The 17,198-nt window shown below is 42.5% G+C and overlaps 1 long non-coding RNA gene and 1 pseudogene across 6 annotated transcripts in view; both read right to left on the bottom strand.

Annotated features, from left to right (window-relative positions):
- The window catches only part of LOC149856695 (uncharacterized), a 279,751-nt gene that overhangs the window by 132,801 nt on the left and 129,752 nt on the right, over positions 1-17,198 (bottom strand). The window contains exon 1 of one of the 6 annotated variants that reach the window (XR_016438381.1): positions 7,064-7,185. The exons of the other annotated variants lie outside the window; for them this stretch is intronic. This is a non-coding gene — a long non-coding RNA (uncharacterized LOC149856695). Of the gene's footprint in view, positions 1-7,063; positions 7,186-17,198 lie in introns of those variants that run through there. 6 annotated transcript variants of the gene reach the window in all.
- Positions 16,906-17,029, bottom strand: LOC149856696 (U2 spliceosomal RNA; annotated as a pseudogene).

Genomic DNA, 17,198 nt, shown 5'->3' with positions numbered 1-17,198 from the left:
ACTTATGTCTATAAACAAGCCAAATACCAACCAACCACACTGGATGCTGTTGGCAACTTCAGTCCTGTTCTACCACCATCTGTGGAATACTCCAACCTATGTAAAGCTTTGTTTTAATTATTATTGCCCTCCAAATGAGACTATACTGTAGTTATTAGTGGAAGGGTAACATTTTCCATTCCACAAAAGCTTTCATTTTTTTCCAAATGTCTTGTGGAAGATATATTGTAGCTCTAATACACCTTAGGGATTTAGACATACAAACACACACACACACTCAAACACAGACTCAGTGTACTACAGGATGGACACTAAGGGCACATCCAAAAGAGCATTCACATGCACTTCCCTGGGGACAAATAGCAGCGGCACAGTTGTACCACAACTACCTGTCCCTGGGGAATACGGGTGCGCATGCCTTGTGGTGCATAACAAGCTGTCCCAGGTGGGGTAGAAGAGGCTGAGGCCAGCACCTGGGCTGGCCCCAGAAGCCTTACCTGTGGTGCTGGGGCTCTTTAGCGGCTGCAGCCACAGCAGTCCAGCAGCAGGAGGCCTGGCTGGCAGCTGGGGTATGGCTCCGGCCAGCCAGGCTCTGGCTGCAGGTGGCACACGCTGCCACTACATGCACCACTCCAGTTTTTTTAGGCACAGGTTCTTTTGACACCAGGATCTCCTGGTATCAACACCCCTCCCACCCCCCACACTTCAAATTAGCAGTGTGGGGAAAGCCTGCATGTGTGATGTATGTGGTGTGCAGCATTGCAGACAGGTGTGTGGTGCTGTATACTGCACACGTGTGTTCGTCTGGATGGGCCCTAACAGTCTAATAAAATGAATAATAAAATGCTGTATTACAACAAGTCTATTTCCACATTTGCAATCCAGAGTCATCTTCCAAGTTCCTTACGCAGAACCTAACTAAGCAAGAGTCTCACTGAAGTCAGCAGAATTTTGCCTCAAGAAAGGAATGTGAAGGCTTTTTGCAGTGTTACATTACTTTTTACAAATATATGCAAGTCACAAGCAGTTTCTAACAATATCAAGTATAGTAAATCATATATTTTTGGTTAATGACTTTATCCTGTTTAACTGCAAAACCACTGATATCATACTAAAGTATGCTTCTGAAACACCAGTGAAGCTAAGCCAGGGACCAGCCCTACTCAGCCTTGTTCAAAGTGCAATGAATGCAAAGAAGGGCATGCAAATCTGAATGCTAGAGATAACACTTGACCCTGCTTGGTACCATACGTACATAATGACACCTTTGCAGGATTCTAAGTGAACATATGTTACTTTACAGCAAGCGTAGTTAAACTTTGAAAAGAACTATTCCTTCCAAAAGATGTTAAATAATATACAAATCTACCAGAGCCTCCTATCTGAATCTTCCTGTGGGTTGTCTAGAATCAAATCACATACCTTTCCTACAACATACAGCATGAAATATTATGACACATCCATTCTGTGTTGGCACTGATACATTGTAGTCATGATTTGAAGTGATAAAATGTCCCTGATGCCTACATTTTATTGGTTCCATAAATCAAATTCCCAATGGTATTATATTTGTGTAACCTACCATGAAAGATCTCTCTCATTAGATGTAACTATTTCTATGTATAATGCATTGTGCTCCTACCATAGTATGCAAAAAATGCAGTAAAAAAAAATGCCCTGTTGCTTTGAGTTTTCATCCCATCTCTGAAAAGAACAACCAGATAAGCTGGCATTTTCCAAAGCACCAATCATTTGTAGGGATCCAAGGTCACATTCCTTCCCCTTTTAGCTCCTGATCAGGTTAACCTAGGGATGGTTTCTTTGAAAGTGTCGATATAGATTTCACATCACGAAATCCAGGAATACTTTAAAGTCTTAGATTTCAAATATGCTTGTCTCAAAAATGATGGATTCTTTCAGATCTCAGAGTTTGGCTCAGGCACATCATTACTTACACCTACCAAATCAGATACTTGACATTAGCTCTGTACCACAAAACACACATAAATAACAATGCGGTTTCACTGAGATAACCCTTGGATCATATCTGTCTTTCTACTTACCGTCTGGTACCATACATTTTGTTCACATGTAGGGGGTAAGTCATATAAAATGAGGCATATGTGCTACTTTTAAAGCATCCTGCTCCTCTCTGGAGCTTAATAAAATGTTTAGCAGCAGCAGCACAAAATGGCCCAGTCTTTAAAGTTTCCCCGATATAACTATTTGTCAAGAGGGTCCACGGGAAGCAACTTGGGCCACCTGTGTCTGCAAACATGGATGGAAATCACATGAGACCAGGTTTCCTGCTCAAATTATTTGGATTTGCTGCTTACAGCCAGACCAGGAACATGCTCCAGCCCACTACGCCCCTTTTATGACCATTCATAAGCACTACCTAGCTTTAAATAGGCAAGTACTAGAAGGAAGGTCTCTAAAGACCTTGGTACGCTTTGAGCTCGATTACTACTACACTGTCTTGCATTGCTGTTAAGGTCCCACCATGCAAGAGTTTTATACTTCCCAAATTTCGTTCAGTATGTCTCCCATCAAAACAGCCAAACAGATGGGAACTGTGACAAGTTTATATCTCTGTTTGGCTGCAGGAGAGACAGCATGCGGTAGAAACTTATAACTCTACTCTATTGAGGCCTAAGATGGTCTAGTCACCATCCCAACTGCAGCTCTTGTAAAATATGTTGAAACCCTTGTTTCCCTGGCCAGAAACTCCAACTGCCTCCCCCATGCTCTGTGCCATGTCAGCCTGGGCAGTGCCCCAGTGAAGCCAGCAGTGATGGAGACAGGCTCCAGCCCTCTGGTAAGGGAAGGGTGCGACTGGGCTTGCCGTCTCCCCTCTCCCTTTCACCCTGTTACAAGACCATGAGACAGAAATGCCAGAGCTACACATGCTTTATATAGTATCTTAATGGGTATTAATACATGTCCCAGCAACCAATTAATCATAAGATTTAGTAACAAACATGTGGCTCCCAAAAGCAGGAAACATTATATTATTCCTATTCATCACCTGAAGCAGTTGAATTGATTTATCTTTAGCTACTTCTTTAGGGCTTTGCAATGTTGTATATCCCCCTCAGATGTCATTTAAATGCCAGATATAGATCACACCGCTCTTTCTTTTTGAGAGAAAAAGTCTCAGCTGATCTTTGCATGCATTGTTCTTCCTCCTTTTCATTGTCTTCCTCTATGAGGGCTGAGGAATTGAGCACCTGAAAACAGCTGAGGGCCCAATTTGCAAAAGGTCCACTGAATAAATGTTCATGTAAAATATGTGCACACAAATATACACATGCAGCTTCAGTGACTGCATGCAAATGAGGTATCTACAAGGGCAATGAACCAGTTGTCTCCACTAAAGGGTTAGAGCATCCATAAAAAATCCATTTGCATGTAATCATAGTAGCTACTTGTGTGAAGTGGCCATCTAAATGAACTGACACTTGAAGAAATAGCCATAGCTATAATTTTAATGCATATTTTTGTTGCCTATGCTTCTAAAAATTCAGTTCCCTGTTTTTATGCTGCAAGTGAATGGAAATTTCCCAAGAAGAATAAAAACTTTTTCCTGAATTATGGTAGATTTCACCATCTTGAACAGTAATTCTGAACTAAAAGTAATTTTCAGGAATAGGTAGACTAAATGAGCCTTTGGGGGCCTGCAGAGAAACAAAATGGTCTTATTCAGTATTGCAATTCAGCCATTAATTCATCACCACCGTCCAGTAATCTTGGGAATTTCATTAACTACAACAGTAACACCTACTTCTGGCACAGTGCTGTTCATCTGTAGATCTCAAAGAACTTTACAAAGGCAAAAGCAATCATACCATTATGCCCATGGGGGAAGTAAGGGACAAGGGGGCGAATGTGTTGGAAGTGGTACTTCAGAAAAATTAAAGAGAAGGAAAGAAGGTTTATTTTATTTGTTTGCTTTGTTTTGTGAGAGTAGCAGTGAGCAATTATGGCAAAGCATTGCGCACCTGTGTGTAATTAGACTCACTCTGGCATGAGAGTGGTAAAAACAATCTGCCACAAAGTTAAAATAGATATATTCACAAGTAACTGGGAATAGTATTGATTCAAAACTAGACAAAGCACTAAATGCTGCACAGACTGTGGTGGAATAGGCAACATGACCTAATATTTTCTTGCATTGTTAATGGTTAGGATTGTGTTATCTTAGGGAATGAGTCTCATCAGTTGCAGCCTATTTGCTCATATTCAACAGAGAAGTGCTACTTTATTTGCAACAGAAAACCCATGACTTTACAACAGCAGTGCAGAGGATAAGATATAATGCAATGTTTTTATGTCTTGTTTAAAAAAATAAAAACAAACCAGTTTACAAAAGTCTTTCTGAATGCAACCTAAAATGAAAAAGGGAAGAAGGGAGGGGGAAATCACGCATCTACCTTTTCTCTTCCCCCACGGCCCTCCCAACACACAAGGCTAATCAGCCAAACCCAGCTACTGGAATATCACGTTACTATTCAGATTCCATGTAGCCTTGCAGCATTTAACAAAGCCTTTTTCCGATAAAATTACAACACAACAATGCTCAGAGCCACATATGTGAATATATGCATTACTCACATGTTCATCTGATATGCAAGGCTGTCAAAATGGCATAATGATGGCACAAGCCATTGATGCACCATGTTAGACACTTGGTGCATGCTCATATACTGCCAGGTTGTGTAATTCTGCATCCAATGGTTTAAAAAAAAGGAATAAAATATGAGAGTCAGATATGAGAGGGAGAGAGAAAAAGTGAGTGCAGACATTGAGAAAGACCAGGAAACTCTCAAGTAGGCCAAAAGATATTGATCTCTTAAGCATATTTTTTTAAAAGCAGCAACTCCTTGGGGTGCTTTTAAGAGTTCTAACACACCATGGCTACACAGACATTGATGGTTAAAGTCAAAGTTAATCTCAAAGTTAACCCTAAATCCATACATGCCAACCATCCGAACTGCAAACCCTATGGCAGTCCAGTCCAAGCCTGAACGTTCAGATGAACTTTTGAGTAAAAAGTCAAACCTGCCACTTCTCCTTCCTGGCTCACCCTCTTCTGCATTGCCTTTGGAAGGCTCTGCATATCTCAAGTATAGGAAGTCCACCAGCAGCAATCCCAGAATTCCCTTTTCCAGTCTTCAAGGCTTTCTGCACCCCCCTTCACTCTTCCATGATTTAGGCTGATTAAGGATGAACTCAAATACCAATACAGGTATATCCTTTGTGATTTAAGACTATCAACAATCTACAACACCGAGGCCCACCACAGTAAGGCCAGAGGACCTTCTATACACAGAGCATCCATCAGAAAACTCCAAAATAACTTCCCAGGTCTGTTTCACCAGTGGGTAGACCAAATTAGTTAATTCAATCACTTCTCCTGAGTAAGAAACACAAATGCTAGCAACCATATACTTGCAGGAGTGGAAATGGATTTCCAGTAAAGGATTTAAAAACAGCATCACACACCAATGCAGAGAAGTACCATTACACAATACCACCTACAAACTGAGCCCATTTGTATGTGACCCTAAAAGATGTGCTGCTGAATAGTGAGGGGGCCAAACAGAACACAGTTTGGTAACTTGGGAACTGGGATTACATATTACAGCACAGTTCAACTTTGTTCTGATTCATCCTTCACCACAACTATTCAAGTTATACATCATAATGTCCACCTTGACCACAGCAGAGACTGAAACAACAATCTGCAGGACTGGAAGCATGATCCTCATACCACTTGAGCTAAACACCTATGGCCTGTAGCATACTTTAAATGTTACAAAACAGGTTCAATTAAAATAGACATGAAATATGGTGAAGAGCAGGTTATACAGCTCTTACTGAGATGGAATAAACACTAATCAGGAGCTCCAGCACCATACAGGGTATCAGGAACAAAAAGTAGTATGTTGAGAGAATAAGTGCATAAAAGATCTGTAGGCTTCAAATGATGAAAAATTCGTTTTTGTAACTTTAAAATTTCTTACAGTGATTGTCCTTAAAAGCAGATTTTGGGTTTCATCTTCAAAGTGAATGAAGGAAAAAAATAAATCCGTCAATGAGAGAGAGACACACACACATGCCTAATTAGCATTTCAATAAAACCCCAGAAATGTCCCAGATAGGCTCCAAAACCAAAGAAGAAATATTGCAAAAAAAGAAAAACAACACCCTGAAAATGGTGTGTTAATAGAATCATCACAACAGGGAGGTGATATCTGGAATAAGAAAATTATTTTAGAAAACTGTAGTTTTCAAAGCAGGAGTCAACAGTCTCTCTCACCTCAGCACCACCAGCCTTGCAATAGAGATGTTTCAGTGGGTAAGCCATTGCAATAAACAAACTTTAATTGAAATATTTCCCACTGCTTAAGGCATCAAAAAACTAACTTGTTTTGTCTAAAACACCAAGTGTCAATGTTTCCTAGTGCACTTAATCCTGATTACTATGGCTGACACTGACTACTTGATACCAACAGACAAACACCAGGTATGGTTGCAAGGAAGGCTTGTGTCAGGAGTGATGAGATGTAGACAGTGAATGGGGGGTGGGGGGAAGTAGCAGCATTTGTCTAATGTCACTGTAGCAGTAGCGCACACATTGCAGCTGCAAATACTTCTTTGACTGATTGGGTTGAGGCCCAAGCCATGGAATTTGGATCCCTTTCTCTCAATGCCTCTGCATAGCACAGTAACCTCTTCAGACTTCAGAAGCATCTTAGATATAGAATTCTGGTTCACCCCATTAGAGACCTGGGATATCTGTCAAGTTTGGCTCTTTCTGAAAAAAATATCTGATCTTGGCCCAGCTTTTTAAATCAGTTTTATTTCCAATGTAAATAGGTCTATTTTCCCCAAAATTTCAAATTTGTATTCCAAAGAAAAAAACATATTCATTTTAAAACACCTAGGGAAAACATCTGGAAGCTGCTACTCACCTCCCTTTCTAAACCATCACAAAATAGATTATTTTGAGGATAAAATATTTTATGTTAAAAATAACGGGCAAGTTCGCTTGACTTACTGAGCCAGTTTTGAGGAAGCAGGGGAGCACCTACGTGGTTCCAAAAGGATCACAACCCACAGTTTGACTTCACCCTTTCAGACATCAGAAAGCAGCTTCTTTCCCCATATACCTAATCCTCGGCCATTTGAAAGCAATATCTTCTATGATGCCTCACTATATATAATGGCTGTACTGCAAGATCCAGTGCTTGCCGCATAACTCATCCCTGGTCCCGGTGGACTTAGGCAACCCAGTACATTCATCTACAGCGACGACTGGTCTCCAATTATGTATCAGTTAATTAAAAACCACAGGACTGGTCTTATAGCATTGTTATAGATGGAGCACATTTGTAGAATTCCTAACCTTTAATAAAACAAAGATGTGAAGACAGCTCTAATAATTACAAGACTAGACTAGCCACTTTGATGGATAATTTGCAGTGGCTTTTACCACAGCCTGCTGTCACAATTTGTATTGATGGGCCTTTTGAAGTTTCCTGTTGAACAAGTATTTAAAATGCCACGTAGTAGGGGTACAGCCACTTCCCCCGTACATGAAAGCTGGCAATTACGCAGCTGCAAGCAACATAAAAAGGCTTTTAAAAAATTACATATATACTTTAATAACACCTCTGCCTTCTTGCTGTTTTGTGTGCCACATGTTATTTGAAAGGTTCTGCTTCTGGAGGGCCAGATCTCAATAACGGTGAGGGGCTGGCGAGTGCTGACGGAAGGGATGGCTCTAAATCCTCTCTCTGCCTACTTATTACACTCAGGATATTACAGAGCAAGACAAGCACATCAGGGCTGTTCCCTGTGCAAAGTAACTGCTGCCTCCTGAAATTCTTACTCCTCTCTAAGAAATCTAATTATCAAAAGACAGAGCTGCAGGGGACCTACGAACATGTACATGTTCTTGCAGCACTTAACAACTGCTGTGCAGTTCCTGTTAATTAACATTCATGATTTGCATTTACATTGGGTCTAACTTGATTACACACTTTGTTCCATCATCAGGGGAATGTTTAATTCCTCTGGTCAGACTGCAGGGATGGATGCATTAAACTCTACTAATCACAGCGATATAATTCCAGTATTGTACAGCCAATGATAAATGATTGTCAGGCCAATGACAAATGACTTCAGTAATCCTGTGCCATGCTTCTTTTCTGTAGTACATTAACCACAGGAGACCAGAAGACTTCCATGCATTTTCCCCGCTTCTTCCTTCCCTCACCCCTCTCTACTCACTGAGTCCCTGTTGGTGGTTGAGAAAAGTATTACTGAGAAACTGGAATGAAAATCTCTAAGTTAATAAAAGGGTCTTGGTTTTTACAGAAAATACAACATTTCAAACACATTTTTCATAAAAATACTAAAACAGTAGTTAGCACCTCTATAGATGTTTTGTGTCCATATTCCCCAAAGAATTTACAAAAGTGGTAAGCACGCTTATGCAGATACTGAAAACACCCACAAAAGACAGATCATGGTCTAAACTTGCATCTACTAATATCAAAGACAGCATTGTCATTAACTCTAATAAGCACAAATTATAAATGAAGTCGTTAAGGTTCAGAGAGGCAATATCATCTGGGTTCGAAACATGCCAATACTTTGGGGGTGATAGCATCATGGTTTTGAGTCAGCATAAATACAGGGTTCAAGTACAGTATAAATAAAGAGATCAGTTACAAAATGTACTCCTATGGGACCCTAAGACCATGCTATTAAAAAGTTGCCATAATATGCAGCTCTTCAGTTTCACAATAGAGGTGGGGGCAATTCTTTTTCTCCAGGTAAGTACAATTGTTCTCATTTCACTTCTACGCTATACAATATATTATACATGCTGTTCGTATTAGGAGCTGGCGAGCATCATAGCCCAGCCCCTGGCACAGATCTTTGAAAACTCCTGGTGCTCTGATGGAGTGCCTGAAGACTGGAAGAAGGCCAATGTGGTGCCTATCTTCAAGAAAGGGAGGAAAGTGGATCTGACTAACTATAGGCCCATCAGCCTGACTTCTATCCTGGGGAAGATCTTAGAAAAGTTTATTAAAAAGGCCATCCTTAATGAACTGGCCAACGCCAACATCCTAAGGGATAGCCAGCATGGGTTTGTTGTGGGTAGGTCTTGCTTGACCAATCTCATTTCTTTCTATGACCAGGTGACCTGTCACCTGGACAAGGGAGAAGAGATTGATGTCATATATCTTGACTTTAAAAAAGCCTTCGATCTGGTATCCCATGATCGCCTCTTGGCGCAAGTGGCCAATTGTGGCCTTGGGTCCACCATGATCCGCTCGCTGGGAAACTGGCTCCGTGGTCAGATCAAGAGGATTGTAATTGATGGCAGTTACTCATCATGGTGACCTGTGACCAGTGGGGTCCCCCAAGGCTCTATCCTTGGATCTGTATTGTTCAACATCTTCATTAATGATGTGGACATTGGAGTCAGGAGCGGACTGGCCAAGTTCGCCGATGACACCAAACTTTGGGGCAAAGCATCCATGCCAGAAGACAGGTGATCCAAGCTGACCTGGACAGGCTCAGCAGATGGGTGGACGAGAACCTGATGGTGTTTAACACCAAAAAATGCAAGGTTCTCCACCTTGGGGAAAAAAAACCTGCAGCATCCTTACAGGCTCGGCAGTGCTACGCTGGCTAGCACTATGGAAGAAAGAGACTTGGGGGTCATCATTGACCACAAGATGAACATGAGCCTGCGATGCAATGCTGTGGCTACTAAAGTGACTAAAACGCTGGCTTGCATCCATAGATGCTTCTCAAGCAAATCCCGGGACGTCATTCACTCAGCCTTGGTGAGGCCACAGCTGGAGTACTGCATCCAGTTTTGGGCTCCACAATTAAAAAAGGATGTGGAGAAGCGTGAGAGAGTCCAGAGAAGAGCCACACACATGATCAGGGGTCAGGAAAACAGACCTTACGACGACAGGTTGAGAGCCATGGGGCTCTTTAGCCTGGAAAAGCGCAGGCTCAGGGGTGATCTGATGGCCACCTATAAGTTTATCAGGGGTGACCACCAGTGTCTGGGGGAATGTTTGTTCACCAGAGCGCCCCAAGGGATGACTAGGTCGAACGGTCATAAACTCCTGCGAGACCGTTTCAGGCTGGGCATAAGGAAGAATTTCTTTACTGTCCGAGCCCCCAAGGTCTGGAACAGCCTGCTATCGGAGGTGGCTCAAGCACCTACATTGAAGACCTTCAAGAGCAAATTGGATGCCTATTTTTCTGGGATCCTATGACCCCAGCTGACTTCCTGCCCTTTGGGAGGGGGGCTGGACTTGATAATCTTCCAGGGTCCCTTCCAGCCCTAATGTCTATGAAATCTATGAAATATTACAAGGAAGGCATACAGCTCAAGTTCAACGCGTATTTCTTTGTAATAGTTTGTCTACTTAAATTAAGATTTCCACGTTTCCTAGAGAAAACAATCACTTTTTAACTGTTCTTCCATTACTAGTTAATGGTTAAAATAATCTTAGAGCACCATCTCAGATTTCACTAGAGATGTATCCAACCCACCTGTGGATTTGAATTTGGTTGTGCAATCAGGAAATTTCAATTAGAAATTCTGCCATGGTGCCATGTACCCTTTTGAACCAGGCTCTTCTGCTGGACTTTTTACTTCTTAATTCACTGCAGCAATTTAGCAAGCAAAGAGAACAGGATGTGTCACAGGAGATGGGAGTCCAGACCAAAGAGGAGAATGGGAACGTGGGGCACCTGAACAATGGCAGCATACTGAACTGTTGTTTTCTGAGTTTCCAGCTGACATCTCAGTATTTGACTGTTTGGTTCCTCAATGAAATATTTTAAAAATCTGCTAAAAAGAACCTCTAATGTCTGATAAGAGTTAAGGGCTTCTCTACACTGTAGCATGGGGCAATATAGACATATGCAAGTTTCCTCAAATTTTATAGTCCAGTGATGGTAACATGGACTTCCAATTTACTATCAGGGTAAAACAGGGCATGCAAAGTTCATATTACCATGTCTAGGCTTCTCTGGTACCTGAGCTAGATTATTTAGAGCCACTTTGAACACCTACCTCCATTGTTTCTCAATGGGCATGTCTATACATTAGGGCTGTGCAAAACGGCACCATTCTGTTTTGCCTTGAATTTTGAGGTTTCAACAGAACAGCATTTCATTTCGAATTTCATTTTGATTCGAAACACATGTTCCGCTTTGCTTTGTTGAAACAGTGAGGCTGTTTCAACTCTGTTTCAATGTTTCGCTATATCAGGTCGGGGCTGGTGAGTCAGCCCAGCTGAGCTGATTTCCACCCCAGCGCAAGATCGGCTGGGGCTGGGGATTCTGACCAGCTAAGCTGACTTCCAATCCCTGGCACTAGATCCCATCTGCAGCACTGGTCGAAATGTTTTGACTAGCCTCATTTTGTTTCGAGGCTGTTTCAAAGCTCTTTGTTTCATTTCAATTTTGCTGTTTCAACCTCAAAATGATTCAAAACAGTGTCAAAGTGAAACAGATGGTTAAATTTCTCACAGCCCTACTATACACGTATTTATGCCGACTTACATTTACTACCTAATAAATACTTTACGGTAAGCAGGAATAGACTAGCGCCTACAGGTGCCAGTGCTAATGCACATTAACTCTAAAGTTAGTCCCAACTCAGTCCACAAACACAGTGCTACTCTGCAGTAAGGCATCTATATATGTGTTACTGCACATAACTAATCTGCACGATGCAGGTATCAAATTTACGCTCAAGTTGGCATAAGTTGCCATATTTACTGCGCAGTACAGGCATGCATGTATAGACGTGCGCCCGTACTGCACAGTAATTTTGGTTACTACGCAGTAAATGCACATGTGTATACAAGCCCAGCGAGAACCGACTAACTCTTAGCTGTTTCTGAAAAACCTTATCCTAATTTGTTACGAGTTGGTGCAGTTTGTAAAAGAGGCAAACAGTTTTTCTGAAGCCTTGGAATTTTTTCAGGGCTTGCTCTGCTTACTTGTCAAGTTTTTTCACAAAGACCCCCTTCAGACTGACTTCATTAAAACATAATTAAGCCCTGCCATGTAACCTATTTCCCCATTGTTGAGCTCTGAAGAGTCATTGTGCATCCCACAAACCAAGCCTGTCACTGCATTATTGGGCATATTTCAGAACTAGCCAGGCCTATGACTGTTTAGTTGGAAACTGGAAACACAGTAAGACAGATTCATTGTCATGTTTATTAATGTCCATGCAGCCAGCCACCCAAGCAACCAACTCTTTCTGGTGATAAATGACTCACTTCCCCACCTACCAAATCAGCTGGAACTCTAGCTGGTTAGTTCTGCAGCACTTGTCCCAGCAAGAGCAGTGCACTTTCTTCTACTCAGCTGGAATGTGTTGTTTCAGTTGATTAACTCAGACTAGCTCTATAAAGAGTTTTTAAAATTACATTTTGAAACAAAGGGTATTGTGTTCACATTGGAGCAGCAAGAGAGATCAGTTTACCAGTTATTACTGAAAAGACTGGAATTTCAAACATTATACTCAAGGTCATTCATGTAAGTGTGTAGGGCCCAAGTACTGCAGCTCTTACTCTCTTGAGAAGCTCCACCAGAACCAGTGTAATTTCATGTGATTAAGAAATGCAGTGTATAAATTCATTCCAAGATGCTAACTCATAACTCCTTCCACTTCTGTCAGCCCAGATTTCATGCAATGTTTATACACAAATAATGTGCTTCTTTCATCTAACATGTATGAAAAATAAAGATTACTCTTGCATAATAGATATAGGGCAGGGATGGCCAACCTGAGTGGTGCCACAAGTGGCATGGGCAGCCTGTATGTGGCATGCAGCAGAGTGGGGAAGGGACAGGCAGCACAGCTGTGGAAAGTGCAGGGAATGAAAAGCAACATATCAGATCAGGCAGGGAGCACAAGGGAAAGAGATCAAAGTGGCACTCAGGGAGGGTGCTGGGGTAATTTGTGGCACACCTGCCCAAAAGGTTGGCCTCTAATGGTATAGAGAATCTATCACAAATATCTTGTTCTACATCCTTTTAACATATATGAAAGGCTTGCTTCTCTGCTATCAGCTCAGCTAGATTGTAATATGCAGAATGAAAATTGTGCCAGATAATCTTAAAATGGAACTTTCAAATAGTCAAAATTCAATTTGCTTTCATTTTGATGGGCTGAGAGATGGTGAGGTGTATTTGTTGTCAATACAGCTGTTGTCGTGGAGAGAACAAGGGTATTTGTGTCCAATGTGCCTTCCTTCCAAAATGAAATATATAAATATTTCCTTTTCATCTGTGCCTCATTGTGAAGAGACCAGAGAATCACTGTAGCAAGTTATAAATGTCAGTTTTAAAACTCCTGCCCAGTAAACAGAGGGAGAATCCTCACAGCACTGCGCAATCATAGCTGTGCAGTGGTATTTGCTCTCAACTTCTACCCAGATAGCCAAAACAGACCAAACACAGGGCCATTTTATAAGCATTCTCAGTCTAGCTCTTTATCCACCTGTTTCTCCCCTCAGATGGGTGCATTGCATCTCACATGCACCCGTCTATATCGACATACAGCTAATTTTGCACAGATGCCAACAGCTAATGCAATGTTCAAGGTAGCAGACATCTCCCTCTCCCCCACCAATTCTGATAACGTAGTTCCTGAACTCAAGACACAAATAGAGAAAGTCAGGGGCTATGAGCCACTGTTGCCAATCCCCATGTTCTGGATCCCGCAGAAGGTCTGTGTGGTGTAAATCTTAGCTTAAGACCCATAAAGGGATCTCAGAAAGAGACTGAGAAGCAGACAGAACCTGGAGCACAGCCAGCGCTAATCACACTCCTTCCCTTCCCAACATCTCTTCAGTGGCTACTGGGAAGGGATCGTCCCTACCTCCTTCATTCTACCAGAGCACCACAAAGGAGCCTGAATAACCTCTTTAATTGAGGGTAATATCAGCTCCCGCATCAAGTACTTCACTGAGAGCTTCCATTTCTAGCCCTTTCCAGCCACAGGACTGGCCTCATTAACAATTAAAAATAAATTGGTCAACGTGGGCCAATTCCTTTTGTGTTTAATAAGGGCAAGGCTAGATCCCATACAGTACAGCTAGCATAGAGTTACCTTACCGGTGCTCCTACCCCCACCGCAGACCCGCTAGAACAGAAGAATCAACAACACTGAACTTGTAGTTACAAGCGTATCTGGGAGCACAGTTTGTAACTGCAGCCCACAGCATACCCACGCAGGCCGCCCATTTGTTCAGAGTTTAACTGATAAGCAAATGTCAAATTTGTTTGTTTTTTAATCATTGCTCTGCTCAAGCAGCTCAAAAATCCTGAGAGCATAAGAAACAGGAGCTACTGGTGAAGGTGGTTGTAATAATTTTGGATAGGCCATTCTGCACTAAGCATACTAGAGATAAAAGATGTCTGTGCAGGGCATGAATATGTCTCTCTCCTGGAAGCAAGCAGAAAAAACAGTTTACGAGTTGATACATTTCCATCAATTTAGAGTAGGGTCGGAGTTGAGAAAAATCAACAAAAGAATTGTCCTGCAGGAATCATGGGACGCAGATGAAGGTTTACTTGTTTGCTAGGGCTTTTCTTGGTGTGATGACTGATTTAATGTCTAGAGGGAAGGTGAGGCTGGTCAAACCTTGAAGAAAAGTATCTAATCAAGGGACCTTTCCTAAAAAGCATAATCAACCAGTGCAGAACAAAACAATATCATGGTGGGTCTTCTTCTGTCTCTGCTAATCACAAGCTTAATCATAGCAACCTTACGTTTACAGAGTGCTCTTTGTCCAAGAGGATGTTAGAACACAAGGCAAACTTCATGGAGATATTTGCAAATTATACAAGAATCACTTTAAGTGAAATGCAGTCACTGATAGCATGAAGCAGAGAAGCTATTAACAGCATGCAGCTGCTACGTCTTTGCTCTCTATGTAGCATTAATAATATGATGAAACCTACAGACACAGTTGGGTTCCAAATAATCATGTTAACCATCATCAGTTAAGCTAAGCCTTGCTGACACTGGTAGGTTTAACCACCACCTTTTGCTTAAGATAGTTGCAGGAGATAGTTAAGTACATATTCTGCCCAAAACAACAGCAAATGCTAGGCTGTCCAGGAATTTGAATTAACTGGGTGGAAGAACTTTGCTGAGTATTGTTTTAGGAAGCCAGGACAGTGTGTGGGTGGACCAGAGACAGCTCTGGCAGAAATGTGGACAGGCAGACAAGGAAGCTTCAATACAGCTTGAGTGGCCCTGATGCACAGCCCTGAGAGAAGCCAAGAGAGCAATCTTCTGGATTTGGATTTGGATGTGGAGCTATGAATGAGGAAACTGAATTCTTCCTGTGCTCAGGAAAACAGGACTTTGGATTTTCTTGTAAACAAACAGAGCGGCATCAGAGACACCCAATTCCATTTCCAATTTCTTCTCCTACGTGAAATTCTATATAAACGTCCCATCTTTTGGGTAGGTGCTCAGGCTAAATGGTTAACATTACTACATCCTTCTAAATGGACAAGACCTAGTACAGGGGTAGGCAACATTTTTGGCCAGAATGCTGAAAAAGTTGCAATGTCTACCTTGTACAGTGCCGAAGTGCTGGCATGCCAGAAAAATAAAACTAGGGCAAGGAGCACATGGCAGGACACACAGCATATTAATATGGTTAATAATCATAAATGTTGCTTTTTTACAGTAAATACCAAAATGTTTATTAAACATTCTAAACGGGGTGACCGTAAATAAAACTTCATATACTACCTTTCTTCTTGTGTATACTTTTTTGTTAAGCATGTTGTGATGAGACAGAAAAAAAGAGAGAGAAAAAAAGAAAAAGAGAAAGAGGAAAAAGAGAGAAAAAAGAAAGAGAAGAACAGAGAAAGAAAAAAGACTAAAGATAAAAGAAAGAAGACAAAGAAAAAGGAGAGAAAAAAGGGAGGAAGAGAGCGAGAAAGAAAGAGAAAAAAGAAAAACAGGGAAAGAGAAAAGAAAAGGGAAAAGAAAAAAGAGAAGGTGACAAAAGAGGAGGGAGAGATAAAATGAGAAAAAGAGAGGAGAGGTAAGAGAGAAAGAGAAAGGAAAGAAAGAAAAAAGGAGAGAAAAAAGAAAAAAAGAGGTGAGGGGAGAAGAAAAAGAAGAAAAGAAAAAAGAGAGAAAGAGGAGAGAAGAAATAAAAAGAAGAGAGAAAAAAACGAGCAGGGAAAGCCCAGGCTCAGAGCTGGAATGGAGGGCCTGGCTGGAGCTCAGGGAAATGAATGTCCTGTCCCACTCGGGGCCAGGCATTTGGGGCAGGGTCCGGGTGGCGCAGGGAGAAGCAGGCATCAGGAGAGGGATGGGAGATGCCATGGGTAGGCTGGCCCAACAGGCCCCTTGGGAAGCCTGCAGCAAGAGGAGAAAGGAGGCTGCCCAGGGGCTCTGCACACTCAAGCTGCAGCAGGTAGGCAGGGGCATCTAGCAGCACCCAAGGCGGGACTCGGCTGACCAGCCTGTGCAGCTCCACGGGGATGGGCCACAGCCACACTGCTCATGAGGCAACGCTACCTGGCCGAGACAAGACGATGGGCTCACAGGATCTCCAGGGTCTCAGCTTGGCCTCCCTGCACACCGGGCACAGCACAAGTGGAGTGCCCCCAGTCCAGGGGCCCAGCTGTGGGAGCCAGCTGGGAGCCTTGGCCTCTGGAGGGGAGCTGCAGATGGGCAAGGCCAGGGCCTGGACAGGCCAGAGCAGCCATGGTGGCTGTTTCTGGGGTCCAGGGGACTCGCACAGCCATGCCCTCATACTAGGGGTGGCTCTCCCCCACTTGCTTTTTTTTTTTTTTTTTTTTTTAATAGTTTATTGCACCGCTCCTGGAAGTACTGAAATACCAGGCCGATGCATGGAGAGGATGGAGCAAGCTCCAGCTCCACCTCCCAACACCAAAAATCTGCTCAATACAGACCTCCTATGGAGGACATGTCAGAGACAACCACCTGGGGAGCCCGCCTAGGTGGTCACTGTGCTTCCCCTCTTGCTAAGATGGGTTCCACTAACCTATCCTTGTTGTATACTTACCTGGCGGGGGAGGCACCATGATCTAGATACTTACCTAGCTCTCCCCCACTCACACTATACCCAGCACACAGG

This window comes from Crocodylus siamensis, chromosome 10 (assembly GCF_052110815.1).
Source record: "Crocodylus siamensis isolate JL-2025a chromosome 10, ASM5211081v1, whole genome shotgun sequence".
NCBI classification, from domain to species: Eukaryota; Metazoa; Chordata; order Crocodylia; family Crocodylidae; genus Crocodylus; species Crocodylus siamensis.
This window is presented reverse-complemented; position numbering and strand designations above follow the sequence as displayed.